Source organism: Eschscholzia californica, unplaced genomic scaffold (assembly GCF_041429995.1).
Source record: "Eschscholzia californica isolate CP2 unplaced genomic scaffold, dmEscCali1.0.p SCAF_1, whole genome shotgun sequence".
NCBI classification, from domain to species: domain Eukaryota; kingdom Viridiplantae; phylum Streptophyta; class Magnoliopsida; order Ranunculales; family Papaveraceae; genus Eschscholzia; species Eschscholzia californica.
This window is the reverse complement of record NW_028238198.1, coordinates 41,702,760-41,715,642: the sequence shown is the minus strand read 5'-3', so window position 1 is coordinate 41,715,642 and position 12,883 is coordinate 41,702,760.

The following is a 12,883-nucleotide window of genomic DNA, read 5'->3' as shown; positions in this document are numbered from 1 at the left end:
GAGAAAAAAGATTACTAAGAAATGCAATTGTCCATTCAAGTTAAAAGGACTACAGATGGACGGAGATATGTAGAAGGTGGAAGTTGTGTGTGGGATCCATAACCATCAACTTGCAGTGACCTTAATTGGCCATGCATATGCCAATAGATTGAAGGATGAAAAACAAGTTGTTGTTAAAGAACTACTTGATATTATTACAAAACCACTGCAAATTCTTTCTCAAATACGTGGTAGATTCAACGATAATACATCGACAATGCATACCATATACAACGAAAAGGTACGAATCCGACATATCCAACAAGAAGGTAGAACTCCTATCCAACAATTAATGAAGTTGTTAGTTCAACACAATTATGTTTATTGACATTCAATGAAGAATGAAACATGGGAAATTACTAACTTTGGGCACACCCGAAATCTATCCAATAGCTGAAGTACTCCACACGGTGTGAATGCTTGATTGTACATACAAAATAAATTGATATGGGAGACCATTGCTTGAGATTGTTGGGATGCCTTCTACTATGAAGTCATTCACCGCTGCAGTGGTCTTTAGGATGGAGAAGCAGAATATCTATACACGTGGGTTTGAATCGTCTGAGGACATTATTTCCTCCTAACTCTATGTCAAAATATTTTTGACTGATCATTGCAATATGTGAAGCATTCCCACAAGCAGATCGCTTATTATGTCCTTTCCATATAAATAAGTGTGTGGGGGAAAATGTTAAAGGGAACTTTAATATCAAACTATTTCGAAAGTTAATGGCAATGTTTCGACTAATCATGTTTGCAAAAACTGAGGCAGATCATAATCGCGTTGTTGAAGATTTCGTCACAACATGATCGAAGAGTAATGTCATTGACGTTATTTATGTTCAGAAGAATTGATTGCCACTTAGGGAACATTTTGTGACTGCATGGATCGACAATGTGATGTATATGGGCAATATTACAACGAATAGAGTTGAAGGTGCACATGCGAAGCTGAAGAGAAATTTGGGTACATCCAACGATAACTTTGTCACATGTTGGGAATCCATACATGTAATGACTGAGACGAAGATTGTTGAGATTAAAGCTACATTCAGGAAATGTCATACATCGGTGAAGATGTCTCCTCAAATCAACGTTTATAGGAAACTGAGGGGTTATGTCTCACACAATGCACTTGATCTCTTGGTGGATGCGGTGGAACAAGAAAAAACTATAGGAATTGATTCAAATTTGTGTGGATGTGAAATAGGTATGTGTATGGTCTCCCTTGTGCTCACCAGATGGAAGTCATTATAAGGCGCAGTGAGGTAATATCTTTGTCATTCATTGACCCAGAGTGGACTAAACTCTATATTATTCCTACTCCTGAGATATATAACGACCTTCATTACTCACACGAATTGGAATTGGTGTACTCCTTGTGGTATATGTCGACCGGTCCAAAGAGAAAAATCGCATTAGAAATGTTGAGGTGTATTTTTTCTCCTTCAATGACATCCAGGACAGAACTCTTGACAAAATTGAAAACCTGAGGCGCCCCTAAGAAACCAAGGAACAAAAAAGAGAAGGAAGTAGCCATATCTACTAAGAGAGATCCTTCTCGTTAGGAATATGCACAATGTATTCCCGAAAAACCGGCTCTGTCTGCTAGAAGTGCACGGAGAGCCAATAGAAGGTCTCACCGTAGTGGTAATCCATTTTTACCTGAAATGTCTGAGGTGATTTATCAGTTTATAATTAATATTACAAACGTGGCAGGAGACGGTCATTATGGTTTTAGAGTCGTCGCTCATGGTCTTGGGTATCCTTCGGATGTGGGTTGGATGGAGATCCGAAAATGTGTCTTTAATGAACTCGAAGCACCCCCAGAGTTATATAAAGCCATGTTTAGATCTCATTATGGTCGATTGTTGGTTTCAGCTAACAAGTTTTATACACCAACTGAAGAAGAATTTTGGTATACTCACGAAGAGACTAGCTATTTAATTGCCACTCGTTTTAATATAATGTTGATTCATTTGGGAAAATATGATTCAACAATATTTTTACCTTTAATCACCGATTCACCACTACCATCTTCTGAAGGTTTATCTCAACCACATATAATGGTAAGCATTGGTTTTATACACAACTGTCATTTTGTTCATGTTAGGCTACAAAGCCAAACCATACTTCTTCCTATTGCTGGGCAATGGTTTAGGTACGCAACTTTAGATGCAAGAAGGTTGTTGACCATTTGTGAACATAAAATTAATAGTGGCGATAATTTCAATCCGAAATTGAAAGAAACTCCCTCAAGTACAAAGAAGCAATGGGGCACCTCATCAAATGCAATAACAATAGACGTCGAATGAAAATTTCCTACTAGTTACCATTGCTATCTTTTGTAAAGTTTGCATTATATATGGAGCTTAAAGGGAATTTATATGTTTTTTTTGTTTATTTACATGTAAATGTTATTTTGAAGTTGATCAATACAAGCAAATCTTGCAATTTAAACTGAATTTTCGGTTATGCATCAAAACGGTGGGTACAACCGGTATATTGTACAAACTACGGTAGGAAGGAACCATATCATGCCGATTATTCAGCTTGTAATGGGCGAATTCTTTCACAGTAAGCTTGGTTTCCAACTTTTAATCCACGCGGTGGAGACGAACCGTATTTTGAACAACTTACGGTTTGTAACGACCGAATTTTTGCACAGTAAGCTCGATCTTCATCTTTAAATCCCTATGGTGGGGTTGAACCGTATTTTGAACAACGTACGGTCTTTAGCAGACGTATTTTTGAACAGTGAGTTTTTGTTTTCAACTTTTTAGTCCTTGCGGGGGGTCGAACCGTATTTTGAACCACGTACGATCTATAATGGCCGTATATTTAAAGAGTTGTTTTTTTTAGATTGTAAAGGAAACTTTTTGAACATATCAAGAGATAACATTTCCACCATAAAAACTAACTGTTTTAACATATCAAAAGATAAGATTTTCGAAACTAATCCAACAACTAACTGTTTTTTAACTCATCAAAATACAAAATATCCAATATCCAAAGAAATCCTATGTCTAGGTCCTCTTCTTGCAAAGTGCCTTTGATTTTGATTTCGCCCTCCTACTTCTATTTCCTTCGTCCGACATTGTGGGTGTCTCTGGCAGTTGCCAACAATAAATATTTTCCCGTAATGAAATTTAAAAGAGAAATTGAGGGCTTCATCCAATTTTTTAGGGTAACACACCTTCTTATATATTATAATAACGGAAATGCTAGGGTGACTTAGAGGATGCCCCGTCCAGTCACCCTCGTGACGTGGCTGGTTGAAAATTTTGACCGAGATCTGGCCGTTCAATCTTGAATGGACAAGATTTAAAAAAACCCCAATACCCCCAAATCAAATCATTCGTTCCTCCCTCCGACAGTCTCTCTCTCGTCCATCTCCTTCTCAATCTCTAAGCAACATTTTCAATGGGGATTGATAAGCAATAAATCAAGACTTTCTTCCTCTTTATTTATTTTGCATTTTCTTACAAAAATTTTACTCTATTGTTCCTGAAATCAAACTCATAAAGAGAAACCCTAGATGACAACTTCTGACTTTGAACTAGAAAATCAAAGTGAATTTATAGTATTTGGAGGTGAAACTCAAAGCTATTTATCAGATTTTGGAGGTGAAAGGTTTTCAAATGGTGGAACTGAATCTGAAAGTGATTTTTCTGATTTGGGTTGTGAAACTCAAACACCTAACTCCGACTTTGAAGGTCTGTAAGCATCATTATTTTTCTTATTCATCCCTTACTTTTGAGATTTATATATATGTATATGTTATAGTTATCTTGTTTAAGATTTTATTTTACTTAGTTTTATAATCGATTAATGTAGCTGAAGAAGAGTTTCACATTGATCAACATGTTGAAGAAACCACATAAAAAGAACCATTGGTTCCACTTGAAATAGGAATGAAATTCAGTACTGATGATGAGGTATTCGAGTTTTACAAAAATATGTTAGAAAAAGAGATTTTCTATTAAGAAGATATCAAGAGTGAAAAATCTCGATGGGGATGACACTTATATAACAATTTCGTGTTCTAGAGAAGGCAATAGAAAAATTTAAGACTACTAATTCATTGAAGCCTAGGCCAAGTTGTCGAGCAAGTTGTCGATGGGGATGACACTTATATGTGCAAGGTTTGAACTAATTGGATATTAGAAGATTTCAAAAGTTCATCTAGGCCACAACCACGACATTAGTCCTACATCATCTCGGTACTTCAAATGTAATAGAACTATTATTAATCCCGTGAAGAGGCAACTCGAGTTATGTGATAAAGCAGGTATCATAGCGAACAAAAATTTTCATCGACTCGTTGTTGAAGCCGGTGGGTACGATAATGTCTTATTTACAGAAAAAGATGTTCGAAATTTCTTAGATGAAAAAAGAAGGAAATGATTTGGTAAAGGTGATGCAGAATCATTAAACATTTTTTTTCTTGAAGATGGTTGAACAAAGAAATGGGTTCTTCTTTAAAACTGTTTTGCATGAATATGGTCGGCTAAAAAAATGTGTTTTAGACGGATGGGCGAAGCAGAGAATCATATAAGGAATTTGGTTATGTTATCACATTTGACACCACCTACAAGACGAATAGAGATGAGATGCCATTCGCACTATTTGTAGGTGTTATAATCACTATGAACAATCGATCCTTTTTAGTTTTAGCTTAATCACAAAAGAAGATACAGAATCATTTGTTTGGCTCTTTACCATTTGACTTGAGTGTATGGATAATGTTGCCCCTAAAGGCATTATTATTGATCAGGATGCAGCTATGAAACTCGCAATTGAGAAAGTATTTCTTAATACTAGGCATAAATGGTGTTTGTGGCATATAATGAAAAAGTTGCCTAACAAGTTTGGTAGTTACACTAATTATGAGGTAATAACTAAAACTTAAAAAAAAAAATGGTATTTGAGATCCAAAATGTGGAGGAGTTTGAGAAAAAATGGTATGAGATGATAAATACTTTTCATTTGCACAATAATGAATGGTCAGATGGATTATACGGAGAGAGAGAGTCTAAGATGAGTTCTGTGCTTTGTAAAACAATATTTTTGAGCAAGTATTTCTGGCACTCAGAGAAGTGAGAGTATCGATGCTTTTTTTATGGCTATCTAAACTCAAAGACGACACTAAAACAATGTGTTTATGCTTCCATGAAAAAATTTGAAAATGAGAAATTTGCTGAATTCAAGTCTTTCTCGCAAACGTTCCATGTTTGACTACATTATCAATGGAGAAACAAATTCAAAATGTATACACAATAGCAAAATTTCTAGGGTTTCAGTCAGAGATTACTAGAAAGATATATTGTTATTCGATTTCAACCCGTGAGACGTACATAGGGGTAGAGCATGATATAGGAGAGGAAATTTCGGTAGGAGGTTATTCAATAAATGTGACATTTGTTGTGCTCTTCATGGAACCTACTACTGAAGTTTGACGTTCTTGTCATTTGTTAGAGTTCAAGGGAATAGTATGTAGGTATGCCCTACTAGTGTTTCAACAAAACCAGATCTCTTTATTACCCGAAATATATATTCTTAGACGATGGAGAAAAGATGTAAGTAGGTCTCACACAAAGATGACGATTGAAATGGATGACCAAAAGGGGACTGTAGAGGAATTGCGATATATTATATAGTGTCGCAAACTTAATAAACTTGTAGGCTTTGCTTCAGAACATGAAGACCATTTCTTGAGTCTTTCAGAGTGGTTGATAGTGCGTTGGAGATGTATAAAACGAGTCAACCAACTGCTTCATGTGTGAATGAGAAGACATTTGAGCCATTTGAAGAAAGTAACGAAAACATTAATATCCATGATCCAGTAGTTACTACTCGCAAAGGACGTCCGCGAGAAAAAAAAATTAAAACCCATCAAGAGGACGAGCAGAAAAAAAAACAAAGGGAGGACACTCTCCCAACACATTGAAATAAGTTCCTGACCTAATCTACTCATTCATTCCTTGTTATATATTTATAATGTCTTCATGGATGGAATTGGTTATTGCTTTGTTGTTTGGTATTTTGATTTGATGTTTACTTTGTCGTTTATAATCAAGAGGATCCAATAGTGTTATTGATTTGTTGTTTCATAATTTGATTTATTGTCTGGATCATATGTATTGTGTTTTGATTTATTTTTTCATGAATATTATAGGTTATACTGGATGAAGCTTTTCATGGGAGTCATCATTTTGTTGTTTTGTGCATATAGGAGAGAACAAGTGCAGTTCATGGCATCCCTCATTTTTGTTCTTTTGACATTTTTAATGTAAACAGACTCATTTAGTTGATCTTTACCCTTCAGCTCAGTACTCAATTGCACCTTAAATTGATGAAAAGAGATTTTATGCATTGACATAAGTTGTATATGTTGTTGACAAATCTTCCTAATCGTTATTACCACCTTCTAAAAGCATATGATAGAGTTCTAATTTTTAAGTTAAATCACTTTTTGGCACCTGTTTCTTGAATCCTCTAGTAAATCTCATACTAGTGTGTGTACTTCACAGTTTGGTGAACTGAGATTTTACCAAATTGCTCATCTTTTTGCAGTGGTGATGAGCATTAGGCTCAGGAAAGAATTAATAAACTACCCAATTTACCACATTGAGCTCAAAATCAAAGTGGACGCACAACTACCAGCCATCAAAAGGTAGAAGTAGCGACAACAACATCTGGCGTTAGGGGGACAAAGTTGTAACAGGTTCAAAAATAAGTAATCAAATTTCACCAACTTAACTTAATAAAAGATGACAGAGACAACTGAAAGGTTAGGAAATTCAAATCAAAATCAAACTTTTATGTTAAGTTATCTCTCGACTTACCGAAGGAAGCATTGGAGAAGTACATAAACCCTTGTTCTAAAACAACATATTTGAAAACATAAAACACTTACAATGACCATTACATCAGTTTAGACAAAACTACTAACACGACTAAACCTTGAATAACTACTAAAACTTGCGATAAAACCACTACATTGGATAATAAATCTTCTATTTTCGTTAACTCTATCTTTTTCAGCGTTGAGGTTACTGCTTCTTCTTTCAATCTTGTTGAATTTGTCGGAATCGTAGATTGGGAGCTCTCTGAAAGAACCAATTCGTCCCATATGAAGTCATTTGGATGTTCTTTACCTACTGGACACTTGTAGTACTTTCGCCCTGGATTTCTAACTGTTTTAGACGTCCTGATTTCCATGTTGTCAGCTCCACGAAAGCAGGGTATCTGCATATAAGATCGTCTCTCTATAAACTACAAAAGTATAACATAATACAAATTTATAAGTATCCCAATAAATGTCTAGAAATATTTTCATCAAAAGTGAATAAACAATACTCTAAAACCAACTACATTCTAGAAAAGTAAAACAATTGCTATGATCAAACAATATAGTAAATGTATCAATTGTTATGGACTAACCCTAGAAATGCTATGATCAAAGCCCTAATTGTTATGTATCTTCTAAAACATTACAGTAAATGTATCAATTGCTATAAACAAACGCTAGAATTATTTTTAGTAACTACAAAAGAAACCTAACATCTCTTGATCTACTTTGAAAAGATTACATAACTACAAAACCATCTCTTGATCTACTTACATTCGTCTTTGATTCTAGTTTAAGCAACAACTCACTTTAAAAGATTACCAAACTCAAAGCTCCTGGCTTCAATCTCTCTTTGGTTTTTGGGTTTTCAATTTCAAAGTTGATTTACAGAGAGAGATAGGGAGAGGGAGAAAGTCTTGATTGTTGCTTATCAATCCCCCGTTGAAACTGTTGCTTAGAAATTGAGAAGGAGAGGGAGAGAGACGAGAGAGAGAGAGACTGTCGGGAAGGAGGAACTAATGATCTGATTTGGGGTATTGGTTTTTTTTTTTCAATCTTGGTCGTTTAAGATTGAACCACCAGATCTCGGTCAAAATTTTCAACCCGCCACATCACGAGGGTGGCTGGACTGGGCATCCTCTAAGTCACCCTCTAAGGCACCCTAACATTTCTGTTAGGACTAAACCGGTCAAGTTAACACTTGCTTCCTACAACTTGGTGTAACAAAACTCACACACGGTTCCTTTGGGATTTTGGTGCTGTTAATTGCCATAAATTGTTGCTAAACCGGTTTAGGGTTTGAATATGAATTGTTATCCAATATTGGGGTTTATGATTGCATAGTTTATATTTTTGTGTAACTCTTACTGAATTGGTTGAGTTTTCTGTAGAAGAATTGATTTGTGTTAAATTATAAACTCCTCATCAAGTAATCAGAAACTAGTAATGAATCTTATGTCAACCATCTAGGTATTTTGGGGCTGGATCGATGAAAGAAATAGAGATGGAGAATTCTTATGGATTATAGGACTTATAAATAGGTTCGGGATTCATGGTTCATGATGGAAAAGATATAGATGGGTTAGACGTCATTCCATTACACAAGGGTGAAACACTTTGTTCTCCACCAAATGGAATATTTTGTCTAAACTCTGGGTACCCATCTGACTTATTTCCTGTTCGGAATGCAGCCAGAGCCTTCGTAAGTAAATCACTGAACCTAATTTTCGTAAGTTATTGAGAATTGTATGTTATATTTATTAATTCATGTTTGAAAATATTGTTATTGATTTGACTTGATTATTTATTTCTGATAGTGTGTCGAGTATCGTAGGACGCACGATTATGGTCTATCTGTAAAATCGGTTGCTAGAAACATAGCAACGTCATTTCTATCACTGGAAAATGCACAAGGTAAAGTAATCATTATAGTTGCTGGCTATACTCAAGTTATTGAAGATTCCCAAAATAGTCCTAGATTGTATTATGTTTCAAGATTTCACAAAAGTCCGAACGACGGTAAAGTTTTTTGTCAGAAGAAGATGTTTTGTTGTGATGGTAGTGGTGGAGTTTATGCATCCGACGTTGTGCAGAAATATAATTTTTCAGATGAAACTAATTTCGCCGACTACATCATTGGTCTTAAGGATGCAATGGTTGTAGCAACCAAAGATGGTCATTCAAGATACGAAATTCGGGTTCGTTTTCTCGACTTTTTGTATAATGTTATTCTTTAATCTTGTTCGCATGAAGCTTAAAAAAGAACATTCAAAACTATATCAATACTATCAATAAAGACAATAAAAAGTTACAAAAATTGGTTACGAAATTGATCACTATCCATTTTTATGATGGGGCTTTGATTGTTATTAACTATTTCTTCATGGCTCCGTTGTTAGAGAGAAAAAAAATAGTTATGTAAGTGGAGTGACACAAATCAATGACAAAGAGAAACCAATTTGATAAAGATCAATTACAATAAAACAGGTCAGGTCAAAAATTCTTTGCCCAAGTAGTTGAAAGTGTTGACATAAACTCCACAACCCTCGAGGTCTCAGGTTCGATTCACAGGGGAGGTGAATTTCATTGTTTATTGAACTTGGTTTTTTTTTTCTATCCAGAACTTGGGTTATTAAAAAGGTATAAATAATGTAATAAATTTGTCTCTTTCATGTTTACAGGATTCATGCCTCTTTTGTTAATGGTTTAGCTTAGGCGGTTATCGTGCTTATCACATCTTCACGATGTAGCAATGCCTTGTACCGAATAACGTAGATCGTAGTTGATTTCAAAAAAAAAAGACAGGTCAGACGATTATAGGAGGGATATGTCTGATCGTCTATTTTGTTGGGAGTTTGATAAAGATCACATCGAACGACCCATATAAAACTCCCTTCGTTGTAAACCCTTTCGTCTAAGATTTCAAACGAAACATTAAATCAAACCATTAGTCTACGGTTTCGTGGTAAATCGACCTCGAGATGTATGTGCTACATCTCTTGGTCGTGCAACCATGAAAACATCTCGTGGTCGGGCTTGTGGCCACCAACCATGAAAGCTTCCTAAGGTTTCATTCGAAACGTTCATCGAGGGTTTTAAGGGTTTCAGGTAAAAGCCTCACAGGGATCGCCTGAAGCGTCTTCCTTCATATGAGAAGAAGCAAGTTTCGACAAAGAGAGCCTTCTTTCCAAACAGTGAGGATAGAGAAAAAGAGAGTCAAACTTTTAGAGAAAGTGAGCAAGAGAAAAAGATTTTGCATATATGAGAGAGATTTGGTAAAGGGAGCTGAAAATTGTTGTTGGGGAGCTATAAAAATTAGTAAAGGGAGATAAAACTTTTGGATTATTATTTTAAGGGTTATTTCTCAAAAGACCCCGTACTTTATGACCAGCTTCCCGCGTAGCCCCCTACATTATAAAAAATACCCAGATGGCCCCTTATTCTGTTACTGTTAAATGTCCATTAACTCTCTCCTCCATCTCATAACCTCTTCTGCCACGTCATCTATCTAACCATCTCATCATCTTCTCTGATAAGGTCGTTGGCTTGTTAAAATTTTCGGCGACCTTCATACTTAATTTTTTTTATTTTCTCTCTGTCTCAACCTCACCTCTATCTTCTCCGGCGAAGGTCGGCGGCTGGTAAAATTTTTTTAAGTATGAAGGTCGCCGGAAATTTTGACCTTCCGACGACCTTATCGGAGAAGATGATGAGGTGGCGAGAGAGATGACGTGGCAGAGAGAGGTGATGAGATGGAGGAGAGAGAGTTAACAGACATTTAACGAAAAAATGGGGCCATCTAGGTATTTTTGATAAAGTAGGGCCTACGTGGGAAGCTGGTCACAAAGTAGGGGGCCTTTTGGGAAATAACCCTTATTTTAAAGACCTTATATGTTATAGATTTTAAATGTGAAACTAATGATTTGAAGGACCAAAATGTAAAAAGGTCAAATTAATAAGAAATAATAAAAAAAAATTTCTTTTTCACTTGGTTATCTCTTTCGATTTCGGCTTCTCGCAATCCCCCCTCCGACTTCTCCTCTTCCACTCCCTTCCCTTCACTAACAACAACATCTATGACGACTATTTTTACCGAACATTTTCCTCAATGAAGAAGACATATGTATGTAGTTCCATGGGGAAAACTTACTTTTTTCACCTTTTTTGTCATATTTCCCTCGGTTGGGAGGAAATTTGTTGAAGAAAATAATTATATATATATATAGTTTCCTAGGGGAAACACACTGTTTTCACGTTTGTTCACCATATTTCTCTCTACTGGAGCTTACAATAATTTCTTTAGGGAAAGTTTTAGACGATCTTGAAAGACTTTGCCTCTTTCTGGCCATATTTTGAAAGTTGAAAGAAGAAAGACAAATAAAATTTAACTGGAAATATATGTCTTGCATCTTGATAGAGATCTTCATCTATAATATCATTGTTTGATGGAGTTCTTAGTTGTCGGTTCGATTGAATAATATCTCTTTCCTCCATTTAAATAACATTAGAAATATCTTGAGACATAATATATGTAAGTATCCTGTAGAAGAAGAAAATAAGAATAAATAAATTAGTTGTTAGTGGTATTGTCGTTATATAACTTGATTGTGGAGAAGAAAATAGAGGTAATGTTCTTAGAATGTTTTGGGGTTTGAGGAAGACGACAAAAAAAGAAAAATTACTATTGAATTTTTTAAATTTTTAATGGTTCTTTCTAATCCCTCCATATCTCACTATTTGATTCAATCCAAAAAAATAGCTCCTAAACCAATTTAGTATATGGATGAAAAGTACAAAAAACTGATTTTATACTATAGCTCCCCAACAAGAATACCTAATTCCTCTTACCAAAGGCCAGAGAGATATTATGAAACCAGAGAGGGAGATGAAAAAAAAAATTATTGGCCCCCGTGAGAGCCACTTGTAAGAATTTCAAATGAATTATTAATTTACGAAGATTGGAAAAATGAATAAGCAAATAGAGAACCTCATATTTTCGTTTCCTTTTCTTCTTCCTTGAACCATACTTTCATTCTCTACAATCAACTCACTCCATCCACGACTAATGAACTAATAAAGATTTCATTGTGTTTTTTTTTCTTGTATCTTTTTGGGTCCTCATATAATATCATGTTTGAAGATATATTAGTGGAGAAAGATGACATCTTCCAATTTAACAAAATCCCAACACTTCACTCCAAAAATAGTATTATAATTCAAAATCTGTCTCAAGAAATAAGTAAATAGTATTTCTGTACTTTTTCCCAAATAGCTTGTAGACCAAATTTCAGTTTTTTCTTTGAAGTTTCAAATTTTATATTTGTGCCGACTCCTAGAGAAATCTGAAAAAGGAAAAAACTATTACCCAATATTTTCTCCAAGTTGTTCGAAATTTGGTAGCATGTAAAATAGGAGTTGACGGATCAAATATTTTTTGTGTACACACGGGCCCGGGGGAGATGAGGAAGAAGTACATGTTTTGTTGCCTCTGAAAGTTTGATAAAATTCCCAATTTCCTTTTAAATTTTGATTTCTAGAAAATTTTCTTTTTCTCTCAAATTGTCTGTCGAGAATCTGTATCAAGAAGCAAATGTGTCGAAGAATTCTTCGCCTTAATCGAATATCTTATATTGGATGCATAACAAAAAAAAAGTGATTGTGATTGTTCCAGCAAAATGAAACAGAAGACTGTATCACCTTCTACCTTTTTTTTTGTTGAAACATATCACCTTCTACCTGGTCCTAGACAGAGGTGCAGAATAGGTGTCTATGAACATCATAAACTATCCCTTAAATTCAAAATCAGTTGATGATGCACTGAACTTTTGACTTCGGCTTCAACTGGTTAGTTTGAACGAAATTCGAAGCAGAAGTTGTAAGCAGAACAATTTTGTGAGGGTCCCCAACCATTGAATGATATAGGTAAGACAAATTTCATATTCAAGGTTCCAGCGAGGAAAAATATTCTACATTAGTGTTTCATAAAAGTGA